At 35.3% G+C, this 22,300-nt stretch overlaps 1 long non-coding RNA gene across 1 annotated transcript in view; it reads right to left on the bottom strand.

Moving 5' to 3' along the window:
* Positions 1-21,733, bottom strand: part of LOC129235868 (uncharacterized) — a 40,554-nt gene extending 18,821 nt beyond the window's left edge. The window contains exon 1 of the long non-coding RNA XR_008581607.1: positions 21,060-21,733. This is a non-coding gene — a long non-coding RNA (uncharacterized LOC129235868). The remainder of the gene's footprint in view (positions 1-21,059) is intronic.
* Positions 21,734-22,300: the final 567 nt, after the last annotated feature.

Consider the following 22,300-nt stretch of genomic DNA (forward strand, 5'->3'; position numbering starts at 1 on the left):
GTACGCAGACTTTATGGGTCATATGTAATGTTTTTTGTTAGACAATGAACTATACTTTTATACAAAAATATTGAACATTCACAAAAAATTGTGAAAATTAGTTCAAATGGTTAATGTGCTATCGCTTCGACGCGGAGTGTACACATCTCCATACATATACATCCACATATATGTATACATCAATACCAATTCATGTGTTTTTAATGCGACTTATTCCGTTATTGTGCGAAAAAGTTAAAAACCAGGCCAGGTTTGTACAGTAAAAGCCGCTGCTTCAAAATGGCCAGTGCTCATTTATGTAGCACAAAATTCGGTGTCATGCATGAATTTTTATTTTTTTCCATTTGCCCAAGCAATATTAACATTTTACCATACCAAGCAGCGCTTGGTAAACTGCTACAGCAACAACAACAGCACCAATTTCGTTGGAAAAATAAAAGATTAAACCATTTAAAGTAAACTGCAAATAATAACAAATCCAAATAAAAGTGGCAACAGTGAAGAGTGGCGAATGTAAAATGTTTTAAAGTTGGCACCTTTCAGGTTCATACCCGTTGGCTTGGCGTATTTTGCCTTACCTCGCACTGTCCAACTTCTAAAAGCATAGCAGAAAACGAAAAGATAAAAATACAAAAGCAATACGAAAACATCGAAAAGGTAAATAACAGAGGAGTAACCATTTACTATGGAATAAAATGTTAAATTACTTCCGCAGTAACGGCCACTGGAGGGCGGCCAAGCCCAGCTTAGGCCAGTTCCAAGCCAACTCAAGTTCACTCAACTGAAGCAAAGGGCCTACGCATGCATGTTCGGCGAGCTCAGTAAAACTCCTCAGTTGTGTGCATTCATCATTAAACTTTGCGCACACACGCGTCTTTAAAATGTGAACAAGCAATGTATCGGGTGTTTTTTTAGCTGCATGAGAGCTATCGATGTCGATAACTAAGGCTTAACAGCGGAGAATAGTAAAATATGTTGACATTTCTATTCAGTACGGCTTGGCAAGTCATCATGAATCATTTAGCGCCAGAACTAACTTTGAAAGTTGTAGAAATTTACTTTGAAAAAAGAGGTTGTCTGTAAAGTCGGTTTACTGACGATAGTTTAACGTGACAACGTCTTAAAAAAATACTGATGTAAGGGTTGCAATTTTCAAAACAAAATTTTAATTTTATTTGTTTGATATTTTGTATGGATATAGAGGAGGAGGTAAATGGAATTGCAATGGAATAGGTCTAGTTACATTTGCACAAACGTGAAAAATGACGAAACATTTATCAAATTCATGAAAGATATGTTCGATTTCGATTGTGCAGCAGACGTTAATAAGTCAACAACACTAAGAGGCACCATCATCGATTTGCCTTTTTCAAGACACTTTACACTCGAAACACTCCCTTTCATTTCCTACTTTTTCTATCATCGTCCTATTCTCAACAGAGAAATGGTTCATTACCATGCACACAGGAAGAAGGTATATGCAAATACAAATATGTGAATTTATATACCTACATATGCGCATATACATACATACAGGGTTGGCCATATTAAACTGACCCATGTGATTATTAAAAAAATATGGAAAAAGAAACATTTTTTTGTGTTTCATTGTGAAAAACATTTAATTTAGTTCAAGGAGATTCGTTTACATCACTTTTTGAATATGATATCGCGCAAGTGGTCGCCCTTAGCTCGTATAGCGTAATGTGCCCGTTTTTAGCCGTTTTCCATAGTTTTGGCCAGCGTCTCGGCCGATATGGCGGCTATTTCCCGTCGGATATTGGCCTTAAGTCCGCCTAGTGTCTTTGGCTTGTTGACGTAAACCTTAGATTTCAAATAGCCCCAAAGAAAAAAGTCCGGTGGCGTCAAATCCGGTGATCGTGGCGGCCAGTCAAAATCGCCGCTTTTTGATATCAAACGGCCAGGGAACAAAGTCTTCAATAAGTTGACGGTGGCTCGTGCTGTGTGTGGTGGTGCGCCATCTTGCTGAAACCAGAAGTGCTCCATACCATTTTCACGAACAATCGGCATCACAAAATCGGTTATCATGGCCCGATAACGCTCTTGATTGACGGTCAATGGTTGGTGTTCACCATTTTCAAAGAAGAACGGCCCAATGACCATATCAGCGCAAATGCCACACCAGACTGTAACGTTTTGGTCGTGGAGAGGTACCTCTTCAATAATTTGAGGGTTTTCAGTGGCGTAGAAACGGCAATTTTGCTTATTTACGGTTCCGTTCAAGGAGAAATGGGCCTCATCACTCATAATGATTTGATGCCAAAAATCCTCATCAGTTTGGGCCATTCGGACGACAAAATTGGCATATTCCAAGCGACAAGGCTTATCGGCCGGCAACAGTTGTTGATTTAGTTGTATTTTGTACGGGAATATCCCCAAATCCAAACGAATGATACGTCGTAGAGTGGTCCGAGGGATGTCCAACTGAGCAGAACGACGATTACCTGACGTTCGCGGCGATGACTCGATACTGGCTCGTACGGCCGCGATATTTTCGTTAGATCGTCTTGGCCGCTTTTTATTTGGACGTCGGGTATTAGCCACAGTGCCGGAAGACAAAAATCTTTTGTCCATTTGCTTGATTGCGTTCTTTGACGGCGCACTTTTCACTTTATTTTTTTTTCTCCACGCACGTTGCGTTTTTACAATCGAGAAGAAATTTTGAATGTACAGCTGAACAATTTCAGCGCGTTCTATTGGGGTGTACTGTTTCATGGTATAAATCTCCTTCGACTGACGCTTCCAACGCGGTATGTCATTAGCTGATCTGAAATTACAGTAAAAAGTTATAGGGTTACTCAATGGGTCAGTTTAATATGGCCAACCCTGTATATATGCTCACTCAAGTAGGACAGAGCCAGATGTCGAACGTTGCCGAACGCGGGGGCCGATTGTGCTCTTTCTCGTTCGTTCCGCGCTCTCGCTTGCAGTTCAAGCACATTAGCTTACATTTGCTTGCGTACGGAATAGATTCGTATATTTGATATGTCCATATGACGTGTATGCATCTTTACATATAGATTTGTTCTTTTTGAAAATTGCGCGAAATTGTATATGTATATGCATGTTTATATACATATATTAGTATACAACATATCTTATAAGGTATATGGTAATTTTACCATACATTTTTTCCTTCATATATAATAAACAAATTAATAATAATAACATTAAAACAACAGGTATTATTAACAAACTTTGCTTTATTTTAAATTCTTCAAGTAAATCAAATTAATAATAATCAATAAGAAGGCTTATGCAAATACAAATACGTGAATTTATATATGTACATATGCGCATATACATACATATATACGCTCACCTAAGTAGGAGAGAGCAAGATGTCGAACGTTGCCGCTCGTTTGCTTTGTCGTTCGTTCCGCGCTTTCGCTTGCAGTTCATTCAAAGTAACGACAATGAGCAAGGTAACGCCAAATGAGCAAGGTAACGACACATTTTTTCGTGCGTGCAGCCGGTTAAATCGAATTATAAGACGTTATCACGTCAAAAACAAATCTGTTCGCAAAATTTATAGAGTAGTTTGTCCATTTTACGCGCGCGTTTATACGCTGGCGGCATTATCGATTTATTGCAATACTCAAGCCACCATCGGCGGTATGCGGTCAGATTTATTCGAAAAAAAATTAATAAGTAGTACGAGAAATAATTCAATGCAGTGTAAAGTCTTGTTAATACTAATAAATAATTAAATATAAAAAAATTGTAAAAAAAAAAAATAATGTGCCACCTCATAATCCGTTGGTTCATTCTGGTGCATTCATGAGTATCATACAAAAACAAATCGAATACAACTCAAGTACTGTGCCAATTAACTCAACTCAACAACGTATGGCCCCGTTCTACTGGATGAACTCAAAAAACTACTCCATATCCCGTGCCATTAGTCTCGCGAGTCATATTTTCTGTTAGCGCTGAGATGGTCGCTGGGTTCGCTTCTTTCTTTTGTACTTTTGAGGTATACGATACGCCATCGAAATGGCTTACAGGTATCAGTTTGTTAAGAAAGAAATCACGCAGTCTCTCTGGGCGTGTGTGGGGTAGCGCCATCCTCCTGAAACCATGTTTAATAGCGGATTTTGTTCTCTAGGTGACCAATAACCGCACTTTCTTTCAAATAAAAATTAGCTCCATCACTCCAAAAGACAGTGTTTACTGTACAAAATCGCTCCAATATCATCTAACAGAAATTCTTACGAAAACTGTAATCGTTAAGTTGAAGCGCTTGCACGATTTGAATTTTGATGGAGTAAAGTCTAAGATGCTTCCTCAATGTATCGGCACAATAGTTTTTGGAAATCCAGGGCATCCTAACCAGCGTTCACTCTGTAAAAACACATACCAGTGATTATTTTGTCAGCGATCTCGAAAATTTTAAAAATTACGTTTTAAAGGAATAAATTATATGGAACTGTTGAAAAATGAGTACAAGGCGAATTATTACACATCAGTGTTGGCAGTTATAGATTTAAAGTAGTAGAAAACTCATATTCTTTAGAATACGCATTAACAGCTATAACAAAGTTAGACTTGGAATCTATTCATCGTTACTCTTGTTAACAAATGGAGCAAAATCCTTTCGATGACGAATGAAAACCACATTTCAATAACCCCTCGTCAACCGCATACTTTTGCATGGCTCAAAAACAGAAATAGATGAGACGACCCAAAAGCATAATTCTGAAAAAGTATGCACACCTGTTTGTAACTAGAAATATTCAAAGCCAGTCATACAGCTTTCCAATGACAAAGGCAGAGTTCAAGTAGTTAAAATGCAGTGATTCCGCTGGTTAGGTACACTTTGAAAGTAATCGAAGCGTAACCTACTTCTTGGTGATACCAAATGAATCTTCCCTTTCTTGGGATCTACCCTTTCTTTACTTTGGAAGACTAGTTAGGAAAATTTGTTCTAATAAGGCGTTTGTAATTTTTTTTTCTGGATGAAATTGCTTATTTTTAAGGTGACGAGGGTCCATTTAGGAAAAAGTAGAGAGGCTACATTTCTCAAATTTGCATTGAATCTGAAAATAATTTGCGACTTGCCCTCTACTTTGTCGCCGTTGGGGCCGGTTGCCAAATTTTACAAAGTTAGCGGAAAGTAGCACTGAATTTCCTGAGATAATATAAATGAGAATCAAAACAAAAAAAAAAAAAAAACATATCCCTCCTCAATTTGAAGATTGTAAAGTTATATTTTTTGACTACTTTTTCGAATAAATCTGACCGCATACCGCCGATGGTGGCTTGAATATTGCAATAAATCGATGATGCCGCCAGCGTATAAACGCGCGCGTAAAATGGACAAACTACGTATTTTTCTTCGTGTACTGGATTAGCTCTCCCAGAGCCTCGATCACAATTCTATTAAAAATTTATGGAGGATTATGAAGCGGAAGCTCTATAAAAATCCAAGGCCATTTAATAAAATGAATTTAAGATGGAAAGTCCCGTGGATTTGGTTATTCATTAGGCACTGTGAAAACGACTGGTGAATTTGGTGCGCTGAAGATGCGCCGCTATTATCCAATACAAAAGATCCATATTTAATTATTAACAGGTTGATATGATTTTCCAGCCTTTTTTGAGTTAAAAGGCGTTTTTGTTTTTTGAATGTAAATAATGTTGGAATAAAATGAAAGGAATATATTTTTGGCTACTTTTTTTGGCACTTAAAGTGTATCGATCGTGTTTTCTTATTTTTTATAGGGAAGATAAATGTTTGTGTTGTTGCTAACACGAGATCAGTACCACAAAATGTATATGGAACAGTTTAGCACCATGCCATTCATATTAGGGATATGAACAATTGAATGCAGACGAAGATTTAAGTCTATATGTACAAGGTGGCGCAATCATATTTGACACTTGTGAACTAGCCAGCTGTAGTATACAAACAGACAAGCAATGGAGCGTGTAAAAGTCAAAATAAAAATCTTTCAAGATCATAAATAGTTAGTAAAGATTTCCCAAAATAACTTCTTTTTATTTAGTAAAAAAGTTATTCAAAATCGACATTGGATGATTAAATTTGCGCCACCATATATTATTAGTTACACGAAATGATGTATTTTTAGTTATCAATAATATTAACATTCTGGCAAGAACAGTGGAGTTAAAAAAAATATAAAAAAAAAAAAATAATTAAAAAGAAGAAACACAAAGCAATATAAGTGAAAGAAATAAAAATTAAAAATTTTAGAAATAAAAAAACGAAATAATTAAAAAAAATGAAAAAGATAAAAAAATAATAAAATATAATCAAATAAAAAAAAATTAAATAATATAGAAAACTTGAAATAAAAAAAAATAAACAAATAATTAAAATTAAAATAAAAAGGAAGAAATAAAAACAAACAAAATAATTTAAAAAAGACAAAAAATTAAAAAATCTATACTATAAAGGTGAATGTCTGTACGCGTATCACTACGAAATGACAACACCAAATGACGTAAACATTTTTATACATTCATATTTTCACCCAATGAAGGTTATAGGCATGTTTTTATGATGGAACTCCCTTCCCACAGCCCCCAAGCCGCGCCACCACTCTCATTCGTCACTAATAATCGAATATTTGCTTAAATTTAATCCACAAAAATCTTAGCTTTTCCTATTTCCCACTATTTATAGCACACTCTAGACTTCATAATCCGCATAAGCTGTTCAACTATGACCCAAATGCAAAGTTCAAAAACGGTTTGAGATAGAAAATTAATAAAAATAATTTTGCTTGATATTTTTCTGATTGGTTGTTTTGATTTTATTCAACGAGGCATAGCAACGGATGCCGGGTATTGTAATATTATGGTTATTAATAAAAAATTATTTTCCATGAAATTATTGCTTGTAATTCTTTTTTGTATACATATCCTAAATCCCTCAAAACTGCTTCTACGCGCGCGGGGCCGCGTGTTAAAGCTAATATATAATAAAATAAATACATTTAAATAGAAAAAATTAAAATTAAAAAATAAATAAATAAAATAAAAAAATTAGAATAAAAATAAAAATATAAAAGTAAAGAAATAAAAAAAACAAAATAATTTAAAAAAAATGAAAGAGTTAAAAAATATGTAATAAAATGAAAAAATTTAAATAGAAAAACTAAAATAAAAAAAAAATTAAATTAAAATAACACATTAAAAAACTATTAAATTCAATTCTTGATTTCAAGTTAATTTAAATTCAGGATTTTTATTAATTATTTAAATTTGGCATGATAGAATTTCAGATATTGACCATTCCAGCTACAATTATTATTTAATTTAATTTTGTTTTTCTCAATTAGTAATTAACTGCATTTCATGCGCTCTGATAATGCAGAGGCCATACGTATTTTAGAGATCACATAAATGCGTGTGCTTGTTTGTGTATACCATGTCATGTTTATTATGCTGTTGTATGTTTGTATTGCCTTACTCTATTTTGTCATTTTCTGTTTTTTTTTGTTATTGTTGATTCTCCTGAATCTGAACTGACCCAAATTTCTCTGTCAACAGAAACAGTTAACCCTTAATTCTCTCAATCTGTGCAGCAACAAAAAGTCTTTTGCTTCATTCTCAGTCAACAAGAAAACAAACAAACAAAATATATGAAAAACAAAAAGAATAACCAAAAATAAAAGAGTATTCAGAAATTTTACGAGCTCCATTAGATTATGTTCCAAGTGTAGAAACGAAATTAGAAGGATTGAGCTGACTATCACCATACTACTTCAAACTCCAAGAGCGATGCGCTTAATTCAATCTCACCTGGCGGGGGAAAAACAAAACAAAACTAACAGCACAAAAAACAAAAGCAATGCATATCAAAACAAGGAAGCAAAATACAGGGCGAGATAAAAGGAATGACATATGAGGAATTGCATAATTCTTTGGGTACACGACTCATCAAAAGTGCTCTCAAACTGAAGTTGGAGACCTACAGACATACATTTACTCGCATACTCATGTACACAAATTCGTATAAGCCAAATATGTGTATATGGGTGTGTGATTTAGGATTTTATGACTTATCCATTTGCGTGCCACATTTATACACAATTATATTTTATGAGTATTTGAAGACTATAAATGAGTACCCAGCAGGAAAATCGATTAGTTCCAACTGGTGGTCTTCTATGGAATTCGGAGTGAAGAGGTTTAAATTTACGTATTTATAATACATAAAATATCGTCTCAGTCTTTTTTTATCTATGCAATTCTAGTTTTATTGCTGAATTTTGAATAGTTGATGTTTTTGGGAAAATGCTGATGAAGTGACTGTTTATGGCCGCATAAAAACCGCATTGTTGCGGCGGCATAGCGCCAACAGTCGGGGAATAATTAACTAAATATTTGATCTTTATTATTAGTAGAAAGCAACTACAATTGTGCCTCAGGCAAGCAAAAGAGGCTACGTAGGAGAACTTTAGTTGCTAAACTCCGCTTTTGAAAGCTTTTTACAGATTTTCGAGCATTCCACTGCACTCGAGCGCTAATATACCAGGTATTCTTCACAAACATTTGTTAATAAATAAATATAATAATGCTTCGTTCAAGATGGCAGAAAAAATTAAGAAACGAAGTTTTATGGAGCCGTACGCAACAATAAACTGCACCCGATTTAGATTGGGAGGCGTAAATGGTGCTGAGTCAGTCACACCCTCGACAAACCCTCGAACCATATCGCAAGGCAGGCGCTAAAGTAGAATCTCCAGGGTTCCAGGTGTCCTGGCGCTCAAGCAAACACTTGGCGCAGAACCATCGATAGGGAACTCGATGCCACAAATTGCAACTAGAATGACATTTGCAGTGCTGCATTTAATAAAATTTAGATTTAGATTTATTGTGCAAAACTTTTGCTCCACGAGGAGATCAGGACAACAGCAAATACGTAACTAAACTGTTATGCCCAAAAAAAAATATAATTGAAAACGATTTAAGTACTTCATTAATAAAAGTCTGAAATATCTCACATTGCAGCCATTTAAAAAACCGTTTTTCTGGTTTGGTTTGCTTAGGATATGCTTTAATATATGAACAAAGGAATTTTGGCCTGTCCCCTCTCATTCAATCCAATGCGCAGTATTTTAAAAATTTTAAGCACATTTTTGTTTTTACTAATTAGAAAAAAGTATCCATAAATTAAAACTGGCAGGTAGCGGCGCCCCATAAAAAAACCTCAAGGAAGACAGGCTTTGCTGTCGTTACTTTCTTTTTATTTCGAATAAGATCTTTTTTGTAGTTTATAACAATAAAAAAAAACAGTTTTCGAAAGCAAAACTGCCCAAAATATGCTTTCAGAGCTTAGCTTTCTCTATTTATTAGTTTGCTACTAATTTTCCCTTTAGTATATAAATCAGTTTTCTTTAGCTGCATGAGAACTATCGATGTCGATAACTAAGGTTTAACAGCGGAGAATAGCAAACTGTGTTGACATTTCCGTTTAGTGAGGTTTGGCAAGTCATCAAGATTTTTTTAATGCCTGAACAACGCTTCCAAATTGCCGAAATTTGCTTTGAAAAAAAATTTGTTCGTGAAGTTCATTGAACGGAGTATTGAAGAAGACGCCGAAATGTCGACTCGTTCTCAACTTTTGGTCTTTGTCCTTTGATTACGTGGAAAATTTTACGTAAGGATCTTGGCTTGTGTGCCTATAAGCTCATTTTTATTCATTTGGGTTTACTATTCACATTTTATTCGGATTTATTATTCGGATTTATTGAAAAAAGTAGTCAAGAATTGGAGTGCAACTCGTAGCCGCGGCGGTCATATGCCGGATATCGTTTTTAAAAAATAAATGCTATAAAATTATCTACCAGATAAAAAAAAATAAATTATTTCAAAAATTTTTCTGTTTTGTACTATTTTAGTATTTTAAATTCTTAAGCTCTTAAAAACCACCCTTTAGTTGTAGGAATATTTGCTACCTGTTATACAGGGTGGCCAATGAATTTTGCTACATTAAGAAACTCAAATAACTTATTTTTTAGTGTATGGAACTCATTTATTTTTTTTTCAAGTTGAAGGTCATTAAATTTTATTAAATGTAGCTTAACTTTAAAAATAATTGAATTTAAATGCCCCCCATGCTCGTTGACACAAGTGCGGCATCTTAGTAAAAAGTTGTTCATTGCTGCTTTGAGAGTTGCGACAGGAATAGCCGCAATTGTTGCCCGAATGGATTGTTTTAGTTCATCCAAATTTGTTGGCTTTGTTTTATAAACTTCTTGTTTACATAAACCCCACAAGAAAAAGTCAGGTTCAGTAAGGTCAGGCGACCTGGGGGGCCAACGAAATTCGGAGTTTCTTGAAATCAGTTTATTGGGAAATTTTCGTCGCAACTCTGTCATAACAGTCTGGGCTATGTGAGACGTTGCCCCATCTTGTTGAAACCACACAGAGTTGAAAGGAATTCTCTTTCGGCGTAGTTCTGGATAGAAAAATTCTTTCCGTGTGATCGAAGAGGATGCAATTCCGTCTCGTGGAGTATCTGTGGGTTAGAAGTACTCCATATTCGACAATTTTGTTTGTTCACATTGCCGTTTAAATCGAAATGGGCCTCATCAGACATGAAAAGGCAGTTTAACATGTTTTGGTCTTCTTCCACCATTTGCAGGATCTTCTGGCAAAATTCCAAGCGAATCGGCAAGTCTGCTGCATTCAGTTTGTTAACCATTTGAATTTTGTAGGGAAATAAGTCTAAATCTTTGTGCATTATTGTTTGCAAAGACTGTCGGCTGACACCAAGTTGAGCAGATAAGCTTCTTGTTGAAACCCTTGGATTGCTTTGTATAGCTGCAGCTACAGCAGCGATCGTTTCCTCCGTCCGAACTGGTGGGTTTCGATGATAAGGCCTTCTTGCGACTGTTCCTTGCTCAGCAAAATTATTCACCAGTCTCATTATGGTCCATCTGCTCGGGGGATCGCCGCCAAACATCCGCCTGTACTCTCTCTGTACCAAAACTACGGACTCCAGTGCGTGATAGCGGCGGACTATCCAAATTCTTGTTTGCGTGTCCCAGTTATCCATTTTAATAAATTTTAAAGATCAATCTGCAAATTAAAACAAAAATGGAACAGATAACTTAAAAAGAAAAAAAGTTACTCAATTTTTTTTTGGTAGCGGCTTTCATCAGCCACCCTGTATTTACATATACCTCATTGCGCTAGTTTGAAATGAGTGCTTTACTTGTGCTTTACTTGTTTCCGTGTCCCAGTTATCCATTTTAATAAATTTTAAAGATCAATCTGCAAATTAAAACAAAAATGGAACAGATAACTTAAAAAGAAAAAAAGTTATTCAATTTTTTTTGGTAGCGGCTTTCATCAGCCACCCTGTATTTACATATACCTCATTGCGCTAGTTTGAAATGAGTGCTTTACTGAATAAATTAGTTTCAATTATATTAGTTTGGGGAAAAAGAAATCCAGAATTTTGTATTTTTTCATTTTGAGCAAATAGTTCCAAACTGTTTTATGGTTGATCTTTGGCTTCTGGGCGATGCTACGACCACTAACATGCCAATCAACTTTGATTATTCTATGATTTTATCGACATTCTCAACTTTGCCCTTAAAATCCAAAAAAAAACCTGAACGAAATCTGCGAACCCAAAGTTGCACCTAATTTGCTGTTAGAGTATCGAAATTACAAAGCATCGAACACTACACCCATATACCGAGAAAATAATGGGTTTATTTTTCACCAAACAACGAAATATAAAATTTGCAATTTTAGTTAATAAAACTCACACATAGACGCTTAAAAATGAATATTAGAAACATTTTCCTCATAAATGAATATTAAAATATTAAACGTAATATTTTTTTACTTAAAGACAAATTAGAAATGGTTAACTGTTCCTAATCCAACGCCTGTACGGGTATATCTCATTTCAACGGGTTCAAATCCAGTTGCAACTATTCAACAAACACTTGCTTGTCCGACCGGGTGTATGTGTTGCAGGAGCAATTAAAGTTCAGGCAATAAGTGCGTCTTTTAATTGAACATTCGACAATCTAATGGCTGATCCCAGCTGTGTTGGAGATTGACTATTCGTAGCTACTTCTTCTAAGAAGGCATGCGATACACATTACCCACAGCCCAAATGAGTGGCCACATGAGCAAGTGGTTCTTTTTTATTATTGGCCCAATGTATGTACATACATACAGACTTGCGTGCATTTTTATTATTATTTTATTATTGTTTATATTTACGAAATTGTGCGCTACTTATTCGTGCAATTAATCTGCTTTCAAACACCCACACTTTACATTTCGCTAGGGGACAAGTTATATTTACACTTTATGGTTGTTATCACTTGTTCTTGTTATGTGGTGTGAATTTCATTAAACAACAACTGCTTGAGAGGGGTGAGTTGTGAATGGAGAAGGAGAACAAGTGGATATTGGAGAGGAATTGTTTGGTATGCCGTTGGTAGCGCTGCTAGTACTCGCAGCAAACATTCGCCTTGCATGATTGTAATGGATTTTGTAAGCCGCTTGAGAATTAGCAGTGATTAACATTTCGGCAAATAAAAATTACTCATATTTTTAACAGTTGGTGTGGGGTGCAGGTGTTTTTTGTACAAGTGACTTTTAATTAGAATTGTGGAAATGTGTTTTGAGGAGAAGTTAGTTGTAAACCGTGTAAGATCTACAAAACAAAAAACAAAAAACCAAAATTGAAGTAACCACAAAAGCAAACTCGAAATGAGTAGAGTGAAATTGGGAAATCCACTTGTGATCCCAAATCGAGTACTTTTGTACAAATTTCATATGCATAAAAAATTTGTCGGAAAACTCCCAGAGCCCAAACAAAAATTATAGAAGTTCTTCCAAGCAACCAACAAAGGGTGTGCACGCCAAACACAAGGTGACAAAAATTAATCACGTTAACCAAAGATTTATAATTTTTGCAAATGGTGGTTAAATTTCAAGGGCCGATGTTGAATGTGAACCACATCTAAACGTCAACGACACCGTCGGACTTCTTTCTTTGGGGTTATTTGAAATGTTATTTAAATGTGTACGTCGATAAGCCAGCAACAATTCAAGAGCTAAAGGATGAGATAATTCGGCACATTAACGGCATAGAACCTCAATTATGCCTCATCGAAAAATTTGACCATCGGATGGCCATTGGCCAATATTTTATTCCATACGTAATTGAGCTACACAAATATTATCATAATAAAGAGAAAAAAAAATTTCATACTGTCACAATTTGCAGACTAAGTACAAAAATATTTAATTTTATGCAAAAAAAAATATTATTTTTATTTATTTTAACACAATTTTATTTCAGCTTGTTTTTTTTTAGGTTTTTTTTAAGGTTTTTTTTTAAGTTTATTTTAGTAAATTTATTTTAATTAAAATAATTAAATTTTTTTAAATAATTTAAATAGATTTATTTGAACTTCTAAATAACAAGTGACAACCACTCAAAAGTGCTGCCACCGAACTTAGCTCTACAGCTACCTGACTACTGCAGTTTTTTCAAGCTGAGTTAATAGCTATAAGGCAGGCTACATTGTACGTCTGGAACTCGTCTGTTGCAACACAACCGATCACTATCCACTCAGACAGTCAAACTGGCATACATAAAAAATCTGCAGTTCAATAAAACTTCATCAGAAGTGGCATCGACTTTAGATCTATACTAAATGAGCTGACTAAGCGTTGGACCACGAACGTTGCCTGAGTTCTTGGACCAGAGAAGTTGCTGAAAATTGCATCGCGAATGAGCTCTGTAGAAGAGAAACTTATCTTAAATCAGAAATTTCTGACCAACATGTGAACATTCATTTATCCTTAAGCAGGCGCTGGACCAGGTCGGTCTAGATTTAGCAAGTCAACGGTAGAATTATTGCTTGACTGGGCAAATGCTACGAAAAAACCACGGCTGTTTGTCGAACGCTTGTCGAACACTTGCCCCATCTGGCTCAGCCATGAATAAAATTCTTGCAGAATAGGTACTCACATCACTGGATGCAATCAAGAATGCAATTTCCTTAAGATATCTACAAGTTGTGGAATGCAGATGTAGGGACCAGAAAACATGCAAAGTTAGTAGAACTTTATGGCCCACCTACAACCACAAAAAAATGTCACTACTGATAAATATGAAGTGAAGGGATGCCTGTAAACTCACGGCTGCCTGCAAACACTGCTAACTGGCTTTTGCTCTAACGGGGAACAAGCAGACACCCAAGCAATTGTAAACAATCGGAGAAAAAGTCAACGATTTTCCACTTTCTCTGTGAATTCCCAGCCTTATGGAAGGAGAAAAATGCAACCCTGGGCAAACCACTGTTCGAGAGTCGCGAACAACTGTCTGGCTTAAACGTCAACAACCTAAAAAGGTTCTTAAACCGCATAGACTGGATGTTGTAAGTAACCGTTAAACAGGTTGGTAGCGTGGATGTGGCAACAAAATGATGCGAAAGCGCTAGTTGGATTCAGAATGAAACACCATTTGAATCAACCAACTAACATTTGTCCTATAAGTCTCTAAATTTTCACTAACTTCTCGTTGTACTTTTCTCATCTAGTTTGGTAGCACAGGTTAATAATTTGAATGAATCTTTTCACATTGGCCTTCCATTCCAAATATTTTCAATAGATTCGTCATTGGCTTCATATATTCCATTCAAAATCAACATTAGTGCAATCGAGATATCGTCAACATTCTTCCCATCAGCTACGCGAAACCTTCAGGATTTGTTTTTTAGACTAAATTTTTAAGCATTGATTGAGCAAACAGGGACTTGAATTCGTTTTATATCGACAATAAACGGCTCACAGCATACGAGTTAAACCAACATTTCCGTAAATAATACTTTCGGGTGTCATTCTATCGTAATGTTCTGGTGGTTCCGTACTTCATACAATGATTTTGTCTTTTGACTGTTTCCACGACAACTCCTTCCTCATTTCGAAAGAAATAAGGACCTTCGTGAAAACCGCACGTAAAATGAACGAAGTACTCTATGAACTACGAGAACGGATTTTTTGTTTTTTTCAAAATAAATTTCCCTAATTTGGAAGCTTTGTGCTGACATGCCGTTAAACGATTCGTGATTACTTGTGAAACCTTACTGAACAGAAATTATAACACAATTTGCAGTTCTCAGCTGTCAAATCATATCTATCAATATCGATAGTTCTCAAGCAGCTATTATTATATTATTCATAAGAATAATATAAAATATTACACTACTTCAGAGCAAACTAGCGGCTTGGGTCTTCGGTGCTTGGTAATTTTGAGATTATGTTTAAGTTTTAAGGTATAGGATAAATGACAATTTTACAGGCTTTCAATTAGGCCGATTGCCTTATATATTTTAATTGCATTTTCTGTTGTGGTATTTTTCAAAAGTTCGGAGGGGTTTTTGGAACCAAAGATAGGTACACGTTTAGTATTTAAATTTGCACTGATGTCTATTATGTGTATAAGGTTAAGTTGATCGTTACAGAAAGGGCATGTGGGAGGAGGCGTGGATAGAAGAAGGTGTTCATTGGTTAACCTGAAGTGACCGATCCTTAAACGGACGAATACGGAAATTTGATTCCTTGATAATGAGGATGCATATATTGGTTTTTGCACACTCTGGGTTAAAAGCATTATACGGGTGCCTGAATTGCGCCCACGATACATATTTTTGTCGAAGGAGATAACTGTTTATGTAAGCTTGAAGGTCTTTAGAAACAAGTGGAGTAAATAGAGTTACTGGGGATTGGTGCATGTATTTGGCCGCTAGATCTGCCGATTCATTTCCCAGAATGCCTTTGTGACTTGGTATCTAGACGATACGTATTTTGTTTCCATGTTTTATTAAGTAATTCCGTATTTGGGAGGGAATTTGACTACTACCGTAAATCGTTGGATATCCCTTGTATTACCGAAAAGCTATCGGTAAACATGGCGAATTACTTTTCGATTCCGACGCAAAGTCCACTGCTTTACGAATAGCGGTTGTTTCGGATGAAAATATTGAGCTATAACTTGGTAACAAGCCTCCTGTTATCATTGCACCATTGTTGTGCACTACAGCGAAAGTTGTGCTATCGCCGAATTTAGACCCGTCTGTAAATATGTGAGTTCTACTAGCGAACTCTTCTCTATTGACTAGTTCGCCGAAGAGTTGTTTGAATAGTTTGGAGCTAGTGTTATTTTTATAGAACTTGTGGAGGTCAGAATTTATTGAGGTGGGGGGAAGGTCCAAGGGGCCTGTTGACACAATTTAAGCGATGTTTTTGGGGTTTGAATTCCCAGATTATACAGTGATGAAATGCACTCTCGTATAGCGGACTTTATTTTGTATGTTCGCTTGTGCTTGGAAGCAGTCTTCAAGGTATTAAAAAGAAGTCTATTGGTGGTGGTCAAAAGCTTCGGGATTAGCCTAAAGTTGAGACTTCTGTATCCATCAGGGATAGAAGGTAGGCCAGCCTCGGAAAGTATGCACTTACTAGGAGATGTTGGAAAGACGTTAAGGCTTCTACGAACTGCGGTATGGCAAGGCTTGTTTAGTAATTTTAGGTTCGAGATTGTGCAATCACCATAAATAGGTAGTCGATAGTCTATTTTTGATACTAATAAAGCTCTAGTTATGTTAATGAGAGTCTTTGTGTGGATATGAAGGTGCTTAGATGAGAGGTATTTGATGATGTTAAGTCGGTTAGTAAGACTATTCCTGAGGTACAGACAATGTTCTTTAAAAGTGTATTTATTGCCGAATGCAATGCCAAGTATCTTCAGCGCATTAGCCTCAGCTATATTTGTATTTTGATGATTAATTTGTATTTGTGGACAACTTTTCTTCCGGCAGTTATGCAGGGTATTGCATTTGCTGTATGATAAAATTTCTCCCGAATGTTTGCTCCAGGAGCTAATATCGTCAAGCAGCTTTTCGAATATTGATGGTACTTTATTGATGTCTCTGACTTTTGCGTAAAAGAAAGGATCGTCAGCATATATCCGGAAGTCTAAACTTTTTTGTTTGGATGCAATTTTATTTATTTCCTCGAAAGCTATAATGAAGAGTACCACTGAGAGGGGAGAGCCTTGGGGTATACCGTTTTTAAGGCGGTGCATTGAGGAAGGCACACCAGTGATTTTGATTTGAAATGTACGATTCGTTAAGAAGGACTTTACCAACTGGTCAATTTTCGGGCCAATATGCCACGCTGCAAGAACAACATGGACTCCAATGCGGTCAAAGGCCTTTTCAAAATCTGTCGACATTAATATTACGTAGTTTGTTGATGAGAAAGCATCTTCTATGAGTGTTGCAGGGGAATAAGACCTTCCATGGTGCTGTGGTGTGTTTTAAAGGCAACCAAAAGCAGCTAAAAAAATCACCCGAAATGAATGTAACGAAATTTAAAGTTCACAGAAAACACTTTAACCCACGATACACTTTGAACACCTGTTGACACACAACCACTTGAACTGAAGGCAACAGACTTCGCTATTGAATTTGAAAAGGAATTTGAAAACTACGAAGAAGCTATGTGACTTGGCTTGAAAATTTGTTTTCAAACCCTGATTCTACATTTGAAAATATGTCGTATAAGCATTTGCTTGGCTGCGTCAGATTAGTTTTCTGCATGGGTGAAATTTCTACATGCGTGAAAATTTTTTTTTAATTAAAACTTTTTCGTGATTGAAATCAAAATCTAGTAGATGCAACTTAAAATTCATAGAAATTTGGCACAAATGCACAAAGTTTTATAGTTCTGAGAGAAATAGCATGAAATTAAAAATGGCTGACAACTCACTCGAACACTGGATTAGGGGTAAATTAATTGACGTTTCCTTATCAAGAAGAGAAATATATTTTTCCGATGAAAGCAAAAAAAAAAATAATAATAATAAAAAAAAAAATCAAACATGGTTTTCCTAATCTGTTGCATGTACTATTTAATTAGCCACGGATCACAGTTCAATGCATATCTCCCTCACAAATGGGCGATAACTGAGCTTTCTAAGCACTGAAATTTTATTTTTTGTTTATTTTTTTTAAGCACTAAAAATTTTAAAACGAAAAAATGTCAATTTAGTAGACAACTTTTCATATTCAGTTCACAGCACAATGATAATTTCAATATTCTCTGTATTCAAGCGCTGACAGTTTACAACTTTTTACAATTCATTATCTTGTAATGAACTCAAAATGTGTAATTTTAATTTGATACATTTTCATGGAATGACATACAGCTACGTATGTGTTTGTACAAGGTGGCGCAAAATTAAGCACCCAACGGAATATTTAAAATCTTTGCAAATGGCGTTGTACGTCAATTAAATTTGTTTGGGTAAAAATAAATCCATTATTTTCTCGGTAGATGGCTGCAGTGATCGATATTTCGTAAAGTACCGTTCAAACAATTTAAAGTTTATGCTCGTTGTCAAGGTGACATTTCATACTATAAAGAAATCTTTTGGCGTTTTTTGTTTGCTCCATTCAGTTGTGCGTTACAGGGCGCCAACAATGGAAGTCAACAAAGCGAAAATTCGGTAGATTTGACAGATTTTCTTTGGTAGAGGCGAAAATGCAAGCAATTTTCGTTTCGTCGATTCCTTTCAGGCGTTTTTGATGTTAAATAAAATGTCGATAATGTGGAAAATGTCGAGAAAATCACAGAAATAATCGAAGTTGACCGGCATGTTAGTAGTCATAGCATCGCCCAGCAGTTAAAGATTGACCAGAACACAGTTTTAACCAATTGTGCAAAAATTCTATATTACTTATTTAGATGGATTTATTTTCCCCCAAAGTAATAATAGACTAACTAAATAAAAATTTTTATATTTTTTTTATTTGACACTTGTGAACCAGACAACTCTATAAGAACAGCCAAGCAATGCAGCGCGTAAAGGACAAAAAACAGATGGAAATCAGTAAAAAAAAAAAATTGTTTTCTTTATTTAGCAAAAAAGGTATTCAAAACAAAAATGGATGATTAATTTTGCGCCACCTGCGCCACTAACTCTTTACCACCTCCAGCGTTTACGCCTCTCACAAGTATTTATTAAAATTTTTAATTTTACGCCACCCTGTATATACAATACAATACCATTTGTTCTGTGATTGGCTGTGTGTGGCTTATCAACTGCCCACTTCGCTAGCAATAAAGTCATATACAAATTTAATTTTGTAATTTATTTTCGATTTAATTAAATCACTTTAAGCGAGACATCGTCGAAGGGCATGAAGAAAAATATATTCTTATCAAATTGAAAGCAAAATAACAAATTTAAATGTGCACTCAACGAAGCGAACGCGGCGAAGAACGGAAACGGAAAGCAACAGGCCGTCGAACAAAACGCGAAAAATTGTAGTTAAATTGCAAACAGTAACAACAAGTAGTAAGCAAAAATAAAAGGCAAACACCCAAAGTCAAAGAAGAAGAAGAGTAGCAGGCAAAGCTTTGGAGAATTTAAATGCGTATTACCGAATGGATGGATTAAAAATTAAAGAACAAAAATAAATTCAGAAAAAAAAGTACAAAAAAAAAATATTAAAAAGAAATAATAACAAATAAAACAAATAACGAAGCTGATTTATAGAAATATATGGCGAGTAAAAAAAAACAAAGCTTATGAAAACCGGTTTAGATAAGGTTAGACTGCTGGACGTTCTCAGTTGCAGTTGCTGATGCTTTATTCTCCAGCCACTTTTGTGCTGGATGCTGCTGCTCAGTTGCTGCTGCACTCTACTTTTACATAGCAGTATTGTGTTTTCTCTGTCGCCGATATCGTCATTTGCGAAAGCACAAAATGTGATTGTCACTGGTTGCACAACAATAAAAACAACGAAAACAACGACAACGACGATGACTGCAAACAATAAACGGCAAATACCAACGTCAAGGGTCAAATGGAATATTATTTCATAGAATGGCGACAGATCGACAGTCAGAAAGGCAGACAAGGTGAAAGTGCATTGATGGGGGGATGGCTACGCCCGCATTTTGGTAGTTATTCCCGTTGCGCAGGAGTTGTGGTGGGGAAACTTTGAATTATTTACAGAATATTTGCTGGATTATGCTGTTGATGTAGAGCACGGGGGGGGAAAAATAAATAAATAAAAAATATTAGACAAAATTTTTAAAAATATATTTGTTGAATTGTGCTGCTGAAGTAGAGCGCGGTAAAAAAAAAAAAAATAAAAAAAAGATAAAAAAAAATAAAAAATTTAAAACTAAAAAAATAAAAGAATGAAAATAAAAAATACTAAAAATAGAAATTTTTACTGGATTGTACTGCTGTAGTGGAGCGCGGTGACAAAAAGAAAAATACAAAAATATAAAAATAAAAAGAACAAAAAAAAAATAATAAAAAAATAGAAATATTGGCTGGATTGTAGCGCTGAAGTAGAGCACGGCAAAACCGAAAAACAAAATTTTAAGAAAAAAGACCACAACCTTTCTTTACAACGAGTTTTCTTAATATCATCCGACTTATTATTGTTGAAAATCGCTTTAAATTTGTTTTGATCGGTTCTTTTTATATATACAAATACATATTTCACGTTTTTTAATTCAAACTTCATCGCTCATTTTCATGAAACCTCTTATTCAATGGTCAGCATTGGTGCCAAAATAAATTGTTTTCAATTCGAGAAATGCCTCTTTCACAGAAAAATGTATTATCTCTTTGTTGACTAGTGTTATAAACAATTGTAAAAACAAAAGCCATTTAACATCGCGTAATACCGCACAACGTCTCTAGCGGCTAAGCAAATTTAAGCGCGCACATCAATAGCTACTGGATGCGGGGCCTGGCAAGGCAAGAGGACACATTTTAAGCTCAGCTTTTGAACTGCGTTTGGCAAATAAGTGTAAACTCGCTTCACAACATAAGCTGAAGCGGGACAAACCGATATCGATACACGCACATGACTACACAAAAACAAGCACACATACACACCCACACAAATTAAGCTACTGCCAAAAGAAAATGTGCACAAGTGCAGCTGAGACGTGTAAAACCCATACTTTGTACAGATGTATGTATGTAATATTATTACCAATTGACAAGCAGATTTGCAGGCGATATTTGCAGCAATTTTTCTTAGCAACAGCAGTAGAATTATTAAATTCAATCTTCAATTTTAGTTTGATATTTTCGCATTCGTGTAGGCCACACTTCAACTCGTCCTAATAAAACGAAAAATAAACACTACGCTGACGTTTTGACGTTTTACTTTTATTCCTTTTGTTTTATTTCATTTTGCGTATGGCTTAGCCGTTGTTTGCATGCCAGTTATTCGCCAGCTATTCACCTTACTTCACTTTATTTTCACACTTCACTTTGACTCGCACAAATACACAAACAAATGTGCACATATAAATATATTTCTTTAAATACACTTCGCGTGTTAATATTTTGGTAAAAACCCTTAAAATTTCAAAACACTTTCCCGTCAAAATTATTAGCACTTTTTTTCATTTCACGCGCTTTGTTTTGTGTTATTTTATTACACGTTTATAATCCGCGCCAGCCAAAACATGTTAAAAAAGCACGCGTCGAATATTTAGAGCCAATACCGTGAGCGAAAATTCAAGTAAATTTAATTTCACTACCGATTAAAATAATCCGCCTACAAACATTACCGCAACGACGTCTCATAGGCAACTGAAACGGTGACAAACCAAATAATAATACACCGACCAGCAAGTCAGTTGATAAACGAACGAATGCGCCATCCAGAGCGCCAAACACAACAAAATATGGCAAAGTAAAAGAAGACAATTTTTGACGTGGTTGCCAACGTACGGATCTACTCGTATTGAATCGTTTGGAGTTGTATCTGTGTTGAGGCAGGCGATACTCGTGAGCGTGTGTGCGCATGCATGTATGGTTGTTAGTAAAGAGAGTGTAATGCAGCAAGCCCATTTAGCGCTCTACTAAGTTTTTTATCGCATGCGATAGAAATATTGTTGGAGTGCTGGTCTAGAGCAAATATGATTGCTCGGTGCAAAGGCTATGCAGAGAGTTTGTTTACCTTTGTTTTTGGGAAATATTGCAGAGCATATGGACTTGAATTGGTGTGAGGATATGCTTTAACTTTGTCGCTCTGATAAGTAAGAAACGTAAATAAAATTAAATGAAATGAAAAAAAAAAATTAAATGATAATAAAATAAAAAACTAAAAGAAATGAATTAAAGAAAAATTAAATAACATTAAATAAAATACGAAAAAAATTATATGAAAATCAAATAAAAGACCAAAAATAAATGAATATGAGAAAAATTAAATAAAATTAA

This window comes from Anastrepha obliqua, chromosome 1 (assembly GCF_027943255.1).
Source record: "Anastrepha obliqua isolate idAnaObli1 chromosome 1, idAnaObli1_1.0, whole genome shotgun sequence".
Lineage (NCBI taxonomy): Eukaryota > Metazoa > Arthropoda > Insecta > Diptera > Tephritidae > Anastrepha > Anastrepha obliqua.